We start from the raw sequence: 12,722 nt of genomic DNA, 5'->3' as shown, positions 1-12,722 counted from the left end.
CTATTCCCTGAGTTATGACCCTCAGCCTCTCTCACCTGGATGTTACTGGACTTAACTGGACTCCACACCATTTTCCAAATCTGCTTCAAATTCACAGACCTGCCAGACTACCCATCCTGAAGGATGGCTTTGGTGGCCTCAACTTCTCACCTCCAAAGTCTTCGATTAGTTCTAATTGCTCACCAAATACAGCCCAGAGTCTTCATTTTGGCACCAGAGTCTACTCAGTATGGGTCCAACTTGTCTTTCCATTACTGTCTTCTAATCATTCTCTTAGTCCTTCACTCAAACAATAAACACCCACCAAGCACCCACTTGATATCAGATGGTGTTTGAGATGCTGCAGCCTCAGCAGCCAACAAGACAGATGAGTCCTTGCCTCCATGGCCTTTTAACTCTAGTGGAGGACATCAGAAAATAAACTCATGCACTAGTAAATAGTATCATTGAAGGAGATGATAAGTCCTCCATTGTCATCATAACCCAAACAGGCTCAAGACATAGAGCATGAAGGGTAAGGCCTTTCCAGGAGGTACCATTTCCAGGAGGTACCAACTCCTAATCATGCAGACAATAACTTCATGATGACGAGTTGGTCTCCTGAGAAACATTCCAATCAGAGGAACGGCAGGTGCAGCATCCCTAGTCAGGGACAGCTTAACACATGGGAATAGAGCAGGAGGGCCAGAGGATGGGGCATGTGAACAGAGCAATGGGCAGCCATCAGAGAGGTTGGCAGGTCCACATCATGAGGACCTGGGGAACAATGGAAGGAATTTGGTCTTTATTTCTGATGTGGCAAGAAACCTCTGGAAGTTTTAAGCACATTCTTCTCCTTTGAGTATGATGGAGTCCTGCTGAGCTGAGTGCCCCAGCCTCTGTGGTCTCCTGTCAGGTGCAGCTTCTCTAATAGGGGCCAAGGCCCTTGGTCATATGAGGATAATGCACCTTCAAGTTTATTTTCCTTTGACCAATCCTCAGATCTTTAATAATAAACTTCTTTGTGCTAATGGGTGTGAATGGATGACTTTGGCTTGGCTCACCTGCTTACCTGGCCTCAGGATTTCAGATTGGACTTCAGGGCTGCTCCACATGTCTTCACTCTGGGGCCAGCTGTATGGCAGCTTCCCAGGGTACGCTCTTCTTCCTGTGGTTCACAGCACACGAGGGCACAGCAGGTCTCCCCAGCTGCTTTAAAGCCACTCTCCCATCTCATTTGCTAACATTCCATTGGCCAGAGCAAGTCGTGTGCCCAAGCCCAGCTCAATGCACCTTTCCTCAGTGGGGTTACTGCAAAGGATAAAATAGGATGTATAATCCTATTAAAAGGGAATGAGACTCGGGGTCAATAACTTAACCTACTACATTCCCATCTACTTGCATTTCTGCAGACCTCTTGAAAACTTTGTCTAAAGTTATTCTTTTGGGGGGAATTTTACCAGTGGGGAGTACTCTGGATCTCAGGGAAGCATTTTATGCCCCTCAAAACCTTTCTTGGGCGGCCACAGATGCGTAGAGCAGTATCTGCTTGGCGGTAAAGCAGGAAGGATGGAAACTAACATTTATTCAGCCTCTATCATAGGCCAGGTGTGATGATAGCCCTTTGGGAATATCCCCTTTAGGTTAAACAGGTGCTTTTCTACTTGCTGTTTTCCAGCTTCCTCCTACCATGCTACAATGACCAACAAGGAACAGAAAAAGAAGAAATCCATGGAGACAGAGAGACCAGAAGAATAGGATGGTGGAGCAAAGAATGAGAGATGTCAACAATTCTTTGGTAAATGGAAAGCAGGCTGGAGTGTTGATGATGCAGCAGACTGAAGGAGCTGAAATCTGACAGCCTACGGATGGAGTCTGCAGATGGGACCAATCCCTGGAAGCCTTCAGCCATTGGGATTACCGGGGTCCTGGGGGCATGGATCAGGAGTGAGGTACATGCAGGGAGATGGGTTAAAGAGCACTTAGATCCCCAGATCTTCTCCATCCTGTGCAGCCAAATGACTACTCCTAGCCAACCTGGCAGGAAGGTTTGCTTCCTGGAGAAATTAAGCGAGGGAAGGTCTATATTTAGGGACATCAGGCAAAGGTGAAGGTAAGGAGATGCAGTGGGAAAAAAGATAGTGGATGAAACTACACTATGAACTCCTCCAGTGGCCACTCCTCTTCTCTACTCCCTCAACTCTGCTGAGAGATAGGAGGGTTGTTCTCTGGGGAAGAATATCCCCAGAGAAAAATCCTGCAGACACTGACATTGGAGAATCCCAAAGACATGGACCCTGTCCTACAGACTAGTGGACCCAATAGTTGACAAGCCTTCGTGCATAGAATTTCCAGTCAGCTTTTAGTGCCTCATCCTAAAGGATCACCAAGGATTACCAGACACTTGGGGAAAGCATAAAAGCAGTGTCCAAACTATCAGGGAAGGAAATTCAGAGGAAAAGAAAACAACACAGGGAGCAGAAGAAAAACATGAGGGAAAAAAAAATCCCCATCAAATCTGTGGAGAGGTAAGAGAAGATTGCCTTAGACAAACAAGAACAGGGTACTATTTTTTTTAAAGGAACAACGAGATAACAGGAAAGAGCACTTGAAAGATAAAGCTATAGTGACCAAAAAAAAAAAAAAAAAAAAAAAATCAGTGGAAGATTTGTGAAATAAAGGAGAGTGTACCTCCCAGAAAGTGAAAGCAAAAGACAGAGGGAAGTGAAATGGAAGGGAAAAGACAAACATATTTGAAGTAAGTGAGTGGGTTTTATTGAATCATTAGAATAACTGTGTAAGGTAGGTGTAATTTCTTCTATTTTATTGAAGAGAAACTGAGACTCCAGGGAGCTTCAGTAGTCTTCCCAAGATCACACATAGTGAAATGGCAGAGCTGGAATGGAACCCATGTCTTAGGACTCCAAAGCCACGTGTGTCTGCTCAGCTGTGCCCTGAGAAAAGCAGACTCAGCAGAGGTTGACTCAGCAGAGGCGTAGAGGGGGAGGGAGCTGAGAAGGCAGTTTTATTGGAAGGCATCATATTTTCACCTTTCTGGCATGTGGTAACTCTAAGGTCCATGCTTTTCAAAATCTTTTAGTGATGATATATAAGAGAGACATCATGCACAGTGCACAGGGCCTCAAAATAGGGTTCTTCTCTCTTCTAATCTGCAACTGATTTAAAATTCCAGTAATTCTTTGTCCTGGGATTTTATCTGATAAAATTATGAGTGTTCAAAACACACAGTCATCCTTTAATCAGACTTAGTGGGGCATTTTCATAAAGTGACAGTGGGATCGAGGAGACGGTTATACATCAGACTTTTCATCCAGGTGGATTAGGCCATGACATATATTTTGAGTCGGGGGAAAATGTAGTGTCAGAGGAAACATAACCAATAACAACCAGACCTGGCAGATCTTCTGATTAATGGGCCCCAGCTCAGCTGCTGGTCATGGACAGTGGAAGGAGACAGGACCCCCCCAGCAGACCTGTCTCCTGTTTTCTGGCAGAAAAGAGAATAGAAGAGAAAAATTAGGAGACTGTGGCTTCCTGTGGATCAAATGAGGCCTGATGAAATAGATGGTGTGAGGTTCTACAGCCCATAGAAATTTCCACTCTTTTGTCTTCTTCCTTCCCTATTTCCTTCCTTCCTTCCTTCCTTCCTTCCTTCCTTCCTTCCTTCCTTCCTTCCTTCCTTCCTTCCTTCCCTCCTCCCTCCCTCTTCCCCTGCCTCCTTCCTTAAAGGAGACAGAAGATAGAGGTCAACACAATCACCTTGATTATTGATACAGATTAGTTTGAGGACATGACTTAAATATATGACAACAGCAGGCTTCCAGACACTGACCTAAAATAGACAGACATGGTCATGGGCCTCAGGAGAGCTGTCTGGCAGACTGCATCAACCCCTCCCCCAGTCAGTTCCTGGGGCAGAGGCTTTATCCACCCATCCTGTTTAGGGAAGAGTGGGTGAAGAATGGAGGAGACATGCTATGCTAATCAATGTTCCTCCCGATAGAAGGAAGCCTACAATGCCTTTGCAGAGGGGATGTGGAAGAGCACTGGGGTTTTAGTTTTCTTTTTGCTCCCTTCCTGGGGTAAGTTTTGATAAATACTTGGCAACTCCAAAATGATTAATTTCTATTTCTTCCTACTAGTAGCTGGGAATCTTGTAGATATCACTATGTCACCCCCGGCGATTTGCTCTATCATCTTGGGTTTCAGCTGGCCTGTCTGGGAGTCAGGCATAGCTCCAGCTCCCTTGTTCACTTTCCAGGGTTGCTGTGGGGATCAAAATGCAACACTGTTGTGAAAAAGAATCATAAACACTTAATAATGCAGAGGATTGTTCCAGTGATGCCCAATATGGTGACTATTCAGTGCTCCAGACCTTCTCCTCCACAGCCCTGTCCACAGTTACCTCTTCCACATATGCACTTCCTGTATCTGGTCCACAGAGACACTCAGGAGAACACCTTCCCCCCCAACCCATGGCCACAGGCGAGGCATCCTCTGTTCTCCACTCTGCCCCTGCTTTAAGTGCCTTATGCTTTTGGCAACAGGCAGCAACCTGCCCAGCTACAACCAAAAGGAAAGAAAGAAAGAAAGAAAGAAAGAGAGAGAGAGAGGGAGGGAGGGAGGGAGGGAGGGAGGAAGGAAGGAAGGAAGGAAGAAAGAAAGAAAGAAAGAAAGAAAGAAAGAAAGAAAGAAAGAAAGAAGAAAGAAAGAAAGAAAAAGGAAGAAAGGAAGGAAAGAAAGAAAGAAAGAAAAAGAGAGATTAAAAACACACACATACAAAAAATATTCTATACCTCTTGCTCAGAAATGGTACAACCAGGGAGGTCTTAAGACAGAGAGATTAACTTTCTCCAAAAGCCAGTGCACCTGGGAATACACAGCGAGACACAATAGGCTGAGCAAATATTAGACAATATCCCTTTTCTGCATGGCCCACTTTGTTGGAGATGAATGGATTGACTTCTCAAACACTCTCAGAGTGAACCAGCCAGCCTGGCTTCAAGATCAACATCGCTTGTCTTTCTTTCCTTCCCACCCCTCCCTCCTTTTCTAATTTCTAAAGCAAATGTATACAAAATATTTATCTAAAATAGAGGCACTCAGAAAAACAAGCTGTGCAGTTAGTGATCTGCAGCCATGGCCTGCCTGACACGGAGACCCTGGTCTCTATTCCTCTGTGGGCTGGTACCCGTCTTGGCTCCAAACTGAGCTTGCAATGCGGGAAGACCTGGGCAAGGCTCGTGGCACTGCCCTGGCTCCAAGATGACGTTATCTGGAGCCCTTGACTCCTCCAGGCAGAGCTGGGGTGGAAGGGGCTGGGTAAGGAGCTGCAGATTCAGGATGGCAGAGAGCACAGAGGCTTGAACTCTCTCAAGAAAGAGCATTGTGGATTTAGGTTGAATGTGAGAAAACATTTTCCAGTGGATACTGGTTGAGTCTGAAATAACGTGAAATGTGAAGGCTGTAGAACGACTTCCTGAGGTCCAACAGGAGCAAGTGGAGGGCAAGGGTCACAGGTCAGAGATGGTACCTACATATGAAGGCAAGGTTGTCTTGAGGCAGGAATACATCCACTGTGACCTTTTGATGTCCCTGTCTGCTGGAACCAGATCATAAGAAGCCAGCTCTAGATGGTACCTTGAGGTCATGGTGCTTTATCAACAGTTGAGGAAATGAAACTCAGAGAAGTGAAGGGGCTTTTCTGGTGTCACATAGCAACGAAGTGGTGAGGCTGAGATTGCTTGCCTGGCTGAGCCCTAATCTCCTGTGCCTTCTCCTCCTGGGCTCAGCTGTCTCTGAGCCCCCAGGACAGGCTGGACCTGCCCTGAATGGACTGATCCCCTGGGTCAGGAACTACCATTCTCTAACTTGGAGTATCCCTATAGCCTGAAAACCTTGACTGATGCATCACCAGCAGCCTGACATCACACTATGTGTTGTACATCTCCCCATGTGCTGAGGTGCTAGCCTCTTCCATATAGGCTCTTTCTGCCTCAATCCTGGTCTTTCGTGGTCCCAGCTGCTTTTCTTTCCCCACTGCCTAAGGCAAAGGTCCCAGCATGCCCTTCTGATGAGTCTGTTTGCATTAGGACAAAAATGGGTGGAAGCAGGATTTTCTCATGGCTCCAGGCCCCATAGGACAGTGGACACTAGGATGTGACATTCTCATTTTTCTGGCAAGAGGAAGAGGGATTTTCATCATCTCTCTGGAAGACGAAATGACAGGAAAGCCACAGCGGCCAGGGCTGGAAGACAGACTGTGGTTTCTCATCATTAGAAAAATTAAAGTATACAGACAGAAATGTGGTTTTGCTTCATAACTGTATCCTGTCAACTAAATATTTCATTTAGACCTAATGCCTGAGCCAAATGAGAATCTCAAGCAAAACTGCACTATTAGAATACACTTAATTATTGATTCAGCCAGGCAAAAAATAAAAAATAAAGAAACCGGGTGGTACTCTAATTCCTCTTATCAAGCATCTCGAGTGCTAATATGCACTTGAACAGCTGCTATTATCCTGGGGAGCCCACTGCCTTCAGCTGCAAAATGTACAACTTCACACCAGCCACAAGGAGCCAGATGGAAGGAAACAATGGAAAAACATCCTTTTTTTTCCAGCCTCAATTCCTCACTCAGGGAGGGGAGGGGGCAGAGGTCCAAAGTCAGCACGAAGAGGGGAGCCTCCCCCTACACTTCTTTCTGATCTCCTGTCTCATATGTCTAGAAGATACCAGATTATTTCAGTGGTTTCCAACCTGGAAATTTTGGGCATGCCCAAAATATCATTCCTGTGAATGTCCTCTATTTCTTCACTTCTTTAAACATAATAAAGACAGAGTCCCTCCCATAAGGAAGCTTGCACAAGCCTCCTAGATAGCCTCATCCACCAGAGGGCAGACAGTGGAAACAAGAAGAACTACAATTCTGCAGCCCATGGAATGAAAACCACAATCACAGAGAGACAGACAAAATGAAAAGGCAGAGGACTATGTCCCAGAGGAAGGAACAAGATAAAACCCCAGAAAAACAACTAAATGAAGTAGAGATAGGCAACCTTCCAGAAAAAGAATTCAGAATAATGATAGTGAAGATGATCCAGGACCTCAGAAAAAGAATGGAGGTAAGGACTGAGAAGATGCAAGAAATGTTTAAAAAAGACCTACAAGAATTAAAGAACAAACAGACTTGAATGATACAATAACTGAAATAAAAAATACACCAGAAGGAATCAATAGCAGAATAACTGAAGCAGAAGAACAGATAAGTGACCTGGAAGACAGATGGTGGAAATCACTGCCATGGAATAGAATAAAGAAAAAAGAATGAAAAGAAAGGAAGACAACCTAAGAGACCTCTGGGACAACATTAAATGCACCAACATTCGCAATATAGGGGCCCCAGAAGGAGGAGAGAGAGAGAAATGACCCGAGAAAATATTTGAAGAGATTATAGTCAAAAACTTCCCTAATACGGGTAAGGAAATAGCCACCCAAGTCCAGGAAACACAGAGAGTCCCAGGCAGGATAAACCCAGTAAGAAACATGCCGAGCCACATAGTGATCAAATTGACAAAAATTAAAGACAAAGAAAAATTATTAAAAGCAACAAGGGAAAAATGACAAATAATATACAAGGGAACTCCCATAAGGTTAACAGCTGATTTCTCAGCAGAAACTCTGCAAGTCAGAAGGGAGTGGTATGACATATTTAAAGTAATGGAAAGGAAGAAACTGCAAGCAAGAATACCTACCTGGCAAGGATCTCATTCAGATTCAACAGAGAAATCAAAAGCTTTACAGAGAAGCAAAAGCTGAGAGAATTCAACACCACAAAACCAGCTCTACAAAAAATTCTAAAGGAACTGCTCTAAGTGGGAAACACAGGGGAAGAAAAGGACCTCCCAAAACAAACCCAAAATAATTGAGAAAATGGCAATAGGAACATATGTATTGATAATTACCTTAAATGTGAATGGATTAAATGCTCCAACCAAAAGACACAGACTGACTGAATGGATACAAAAACAAGACTCATATTTATGCTGTCTATAAGAGATCCACTTCTGATCCAGGGACATATACAGACTGAAAGTGAGGGGATGGAAAACGATATTCCATGAAAAAGGAAATCAAAAGAAATCTGGAGTAGCAATACTCATATCAGATAAAAAAGACTTTAAAATAAAGAATGGTACAAGTGACAAAAAGGACACTGTATAATGATCAAGGGATCAATCCCAGAAAAAGATATAACAATTATAAATATATGCACACAACATAGGGGCACCCCAATACATAAGGCAATGCTAACAGCTATAAAATGGGAACTCCACAGTAACACAATAATAGTGGGGGACTTTAACACCTCACTCACACCAATGGACAGATCATCCAGACAGAAAATTAACAAAGAAATACAAGCTTTAAATGACACAATAGATTAGGTAGATTTAACTGATATTTATAGAACATTCCAACCAAAAACAGCAGATTACACTTTCTTCTCAAGTTCACACAGAACATTCTCCAGGATAGATCACATCTTGGGTCACAAATCTAGCCTTGGTAAATGTAAGAAAATTGAAATTGTATCAAGCATCTTTTCTGACCACAATGCTATGAGATTAGGAATAAATTACAGGGAAAAAAACATAAAAAACAAAAACACATGGAGGGTAAACAATATACTACTAAATAACCAAGAGATCACTGAAGAAATCAAAGAGAAAATTAAAAAATACCTAGAGACAAATGACAATGAAAACATGACAATCCAAAACCTATGGGATGCAGCAAAAGCAGTTCTAAGAGGGAAGTTTATAGCAATACAAGCCTACCTCAAGAAACAAGAAAAATCTCAAATAAAAAATCTAACCTTACACCTAAAGGAACTAGAGAAAGAAGAATAAACAAAACCCAAAGTCAGTAGAAGGAAGGAAATCATAAAGATCGGAGTAGAAATAAATGAAATAGAAACAAAGAAAACAACAGCAAAGATCAATACAACTAAAAGCTAGTTCTTTAAGAAGATAAACAAAATTGATAAACCATTAGCCAGACTCATCAAGAAAAAGAGGGAGAGGACTCAAATCAATAAAATTAGAAATGAAAAAGGAGAAGTGACAACGGACACTGCAGAAATACAAAGCATCATAAGCAACTACTACAAGCAACTCTATGCCAATAAAATGGACAACCTGGAAGAAATGGACAAATTCTTAGAAAGGTATAACCTTCCAGGACTGAATCAGGAAGAAATAGAAAATATGAACAGACAAATCACAAGTAATGAAATTGAAACTGTGATTAAAAATCTTCCAACAAACAAAAGTCCAGGACCAGATGGCTTCACAGGTGAATTCTATCAAACATTTAGAGAAGAGCTAATACCCATCCTTCTCAAACTCTTCCAAAAAATTGCAGAGGAAGGAAAACTCCCAAACTCATTCTACAAGGCCACCGTCACCCTGATACCAAAACCAGACAAAGATACTACAAAAAGAGAAAATTACAGACCAATATCACTGATGAATATTGATGCAAAAATCCTCAAAAAAATACTAGCAAATAGGATCCAACAACACATTAAAAAGATCATACACCATGATCAAGTGGGATTATTCCCAGGGATGCAAGGATTCCTCAATATATGCAAATCAATCATTGTGATACACCATATTAAAAAATTGAGGAATAAAAACCATATGATCTTCTCAATTGATGCAGAAAAAGCTTTTGACAAAGTTCAACACCGATTTATGATAAAAACTCTCTATAAAGTGGACATAGAGGGAACCTGCATCAACATAATAAAGGCCATATATGACAAACCCACAGCAAACATCATTCTCAATGGTGAAAAACAGAAAGCATTTCCTGTAAGATCAGGAACAAGACAAGGATATCCACTCTTGCCACTATTATTCAACATAGTTTTGGAAGTCCTAGCCATGGCAATCAGAGAAGAAAAAGAAATAAAAGGAATCCAAATTGGAAAAGAAGAAGTAAAACTGTCACTGTTTGCAGATGACATGATACTGCACATAGATAATCTGAAAGATGCCCCCAGAAACCACTAGAGATAATCAATGAATTTGGTAAAGTTGCAGGATACAAAATTAATGCACAGAAACCTCTTGCATTCCTATACACTAACAATGAAAAATCAGAAAGAGAAAGAGAAAAATAAGAAAGGAAACAATCCCATTCACCTTTGCAACAAAAAAGAATAAAATACCTAGGAATAAACCTACCTAAAGAGGTAAAAGACCTGTATGCAGAAAACTATGACACTGATGAAAGAAATCAAAGATGACACAAACAGATGGAGAGATATACCATGTTCTTGGATTGGAAGAATCAATATTTTGAAAATGACTCTACTACCCAAAGCAATCTACAGATTCAATGCAATCCCTATCAAATTACCAATAGCATTTTTTACAGAACTAGAACAAAAAATCTTAAAATTTGTATGGAGACACAAAAGACCCTGAATAGCCAAAGAAATCTTGAGAAAGAATAACGGAGCTGGAATAATCAGACTCCCTGACTTCAGACTATACTACAAAGCTACAGTAATCAAGACTGTATGGTATTGTCACAAAAACACAACAGAAATAAAAACAGAAATAAACAGAAACACAAAAACAGAAATATAGATCAATGGAATAGGATAGAAAGCCCAGAGATAAACCCACACACCTATGGTCAACTAATCTATGGCAAAAGAGGCAAGGATATACAATGGAGAAATGACAGTCTCTTCAATAAGTGGTGCTGGGAAAACTGGACAGCTACATGTAAAAGAATGAAATTAGAGCACTCCCTAACACCATACACAGAAATAAACTCAAAATGGATTAAAGACCTAAATGTAAGACTGGAAACTATAAAACTCTTAGAGGAAAAGATAGGAAGAACACTGTTTGACATAAATCACAACAAGACCTTTTTTGACCCACCTCCTAGAGTAATGGAAATAAAAACAAAAATAAACAAATGGGACCTAATGAAACGTCAAAGCTTTTGCAAAGCAAAGGAAACTATAAACAAGACAAAAAGATAACCCTCAGAATGGGAGAAAATATTTGCAAACGAAGCAATGGACAAAGGATTAATCTCCAAAATATATCAACAGATCATGCAGCTCAATATCAAGAAAACAAACAACCCAATCCAAAAATGGGCAGAAGACCTAAATAGACATTTCTCCAAAGAAGATGTACAGATGGCCAAGAGGCATATGAAAAGCTGCTCAACATCACTAATTATTAGAGAAATACAAATCAAAACTACAATGAGGTATCACCTCACACTGGTTAGAATGGGCATCATCAGAAAATCTACAAACAAGAAATGCTGGAGAGGGTGTGGAAAAAAGGGAACCTTCCTGCACTGTTGGTGGGGATGTAAATTGATACAGCCACTATGGAGAACAGTATGGAGATTCCTTAAAAAACTAAAAATAGAACTACCATATGACCCAGCAATCCCACTACTGGGCATATAGCCTGAGAAAACCATAATTCAAAAAGACACATGCACCCCAATGTTCATTGCAGCACTATTTACAATAGCCAGGTCATGGAAGTAACCTAAATGTCCATCAACAGACGAATGGGTAAAGAAGATGTGGTACATATATACAGTGGAATATTACTCAGCTATAAAAATGAATGAAATTGGGTCATTTGTAGAGACGTGGATGGACCTAGAGACGGTCATACAGAGTGAAGTAAGTCAGAAAGAGAAAAACCAATATTGTATATTAACACATATATATGGAATCTAGAAAAATCATACTTTTTTGCTCTATTTTCTTAATGTGTGTCTTCCCTTTGGTGTGTCCTCCAAGGCACCATTTCTCTTTCATGTTGTCTCTTGTTTTCCTTTGCGTTCTTTATATGTGGAGTCCAGACTGGACAGTGTCTAAAGGGAGACTGCCAGTGATGTGGCTGCTGTGAGCCTGGGAGGCCCACTGGCCAGGTGCTGACAAGCTTTATCACACGGTCTTGTGGAGGAGGGAAGAGGCCTGGGGAGGTCTAGGCAACAGCATTCTGCATTTCAGAAGGACTGGCATGCAAGGACCCAGCTTTTCTTGGGAAATCCCCACCTCCTGTCACCAGCAGAGTCTGTGATCTCTGGTCTTGCCCTGACACTCACTTTGGCTGCCTGGGGGAGTGATGCAGCTTCTTTGTGTGCTAATGTAAAAGAAAATGCCCATGGAGGCCTGAGGGATACACAAAGCAACCGACAGTTTGTGGTGTTAGGAAGACAACATTGGAGAGACAGAGGATGGAAGAAAGGAAATCGATGGCTTGTGAAGACTGGGCTGAGCAATTAGGCCTGGGAGCCTGGCTCTTGCTTGTGGCTGGTGGGTTACTGTGAGTTGTGGCTGGATTTGTGTTTTTTTATGGCTCCTGAAAGACAGTGTGCTCCTGAACCCCCTTCCATTTCCAAACCATGAGGAAACTATGGAGGCAGTTAGGGTTCTTATGAGAGTGAGGTCGATTGCAAAAATGGCTGCATTTTTTGCCCTCCTGCATCCATGCCTTTTGCAATGTGACTTTGCAATTCCTTCTATCAGTTTTCCTATCCCTTAAATCTGGACTGAACTTTTTCTAAACTTGTTTGCCAGTAAAATGCAGCAGAAGTGACAGAACCCAAGAGCTTTTGTGTGCCTCTGCTCTCCTGTGAAGAAGGCATTGCCATGT

This window comes from Eubalaena glacialis, chromosome 10 (assembly GCF_028564815.1).
Source record: "Eubalaena glacialis isolate mEubGla1 chromosome 10, mEubGla1.1.hap2.+ XY, whole genome shotgun sequence".
In the NCBI taxonomy this organism is placed as follows: Eukaryota; Metazoa; Chordata; class Mammalia; order Artiodactyla; family Balaenidae; genus Eubalaena; species Eubalaena glacialis.
The sequence above is the reverse complement of the archived record's forward strand: the minus strand, read 5'-3'. Positions refer to the sequence as shown.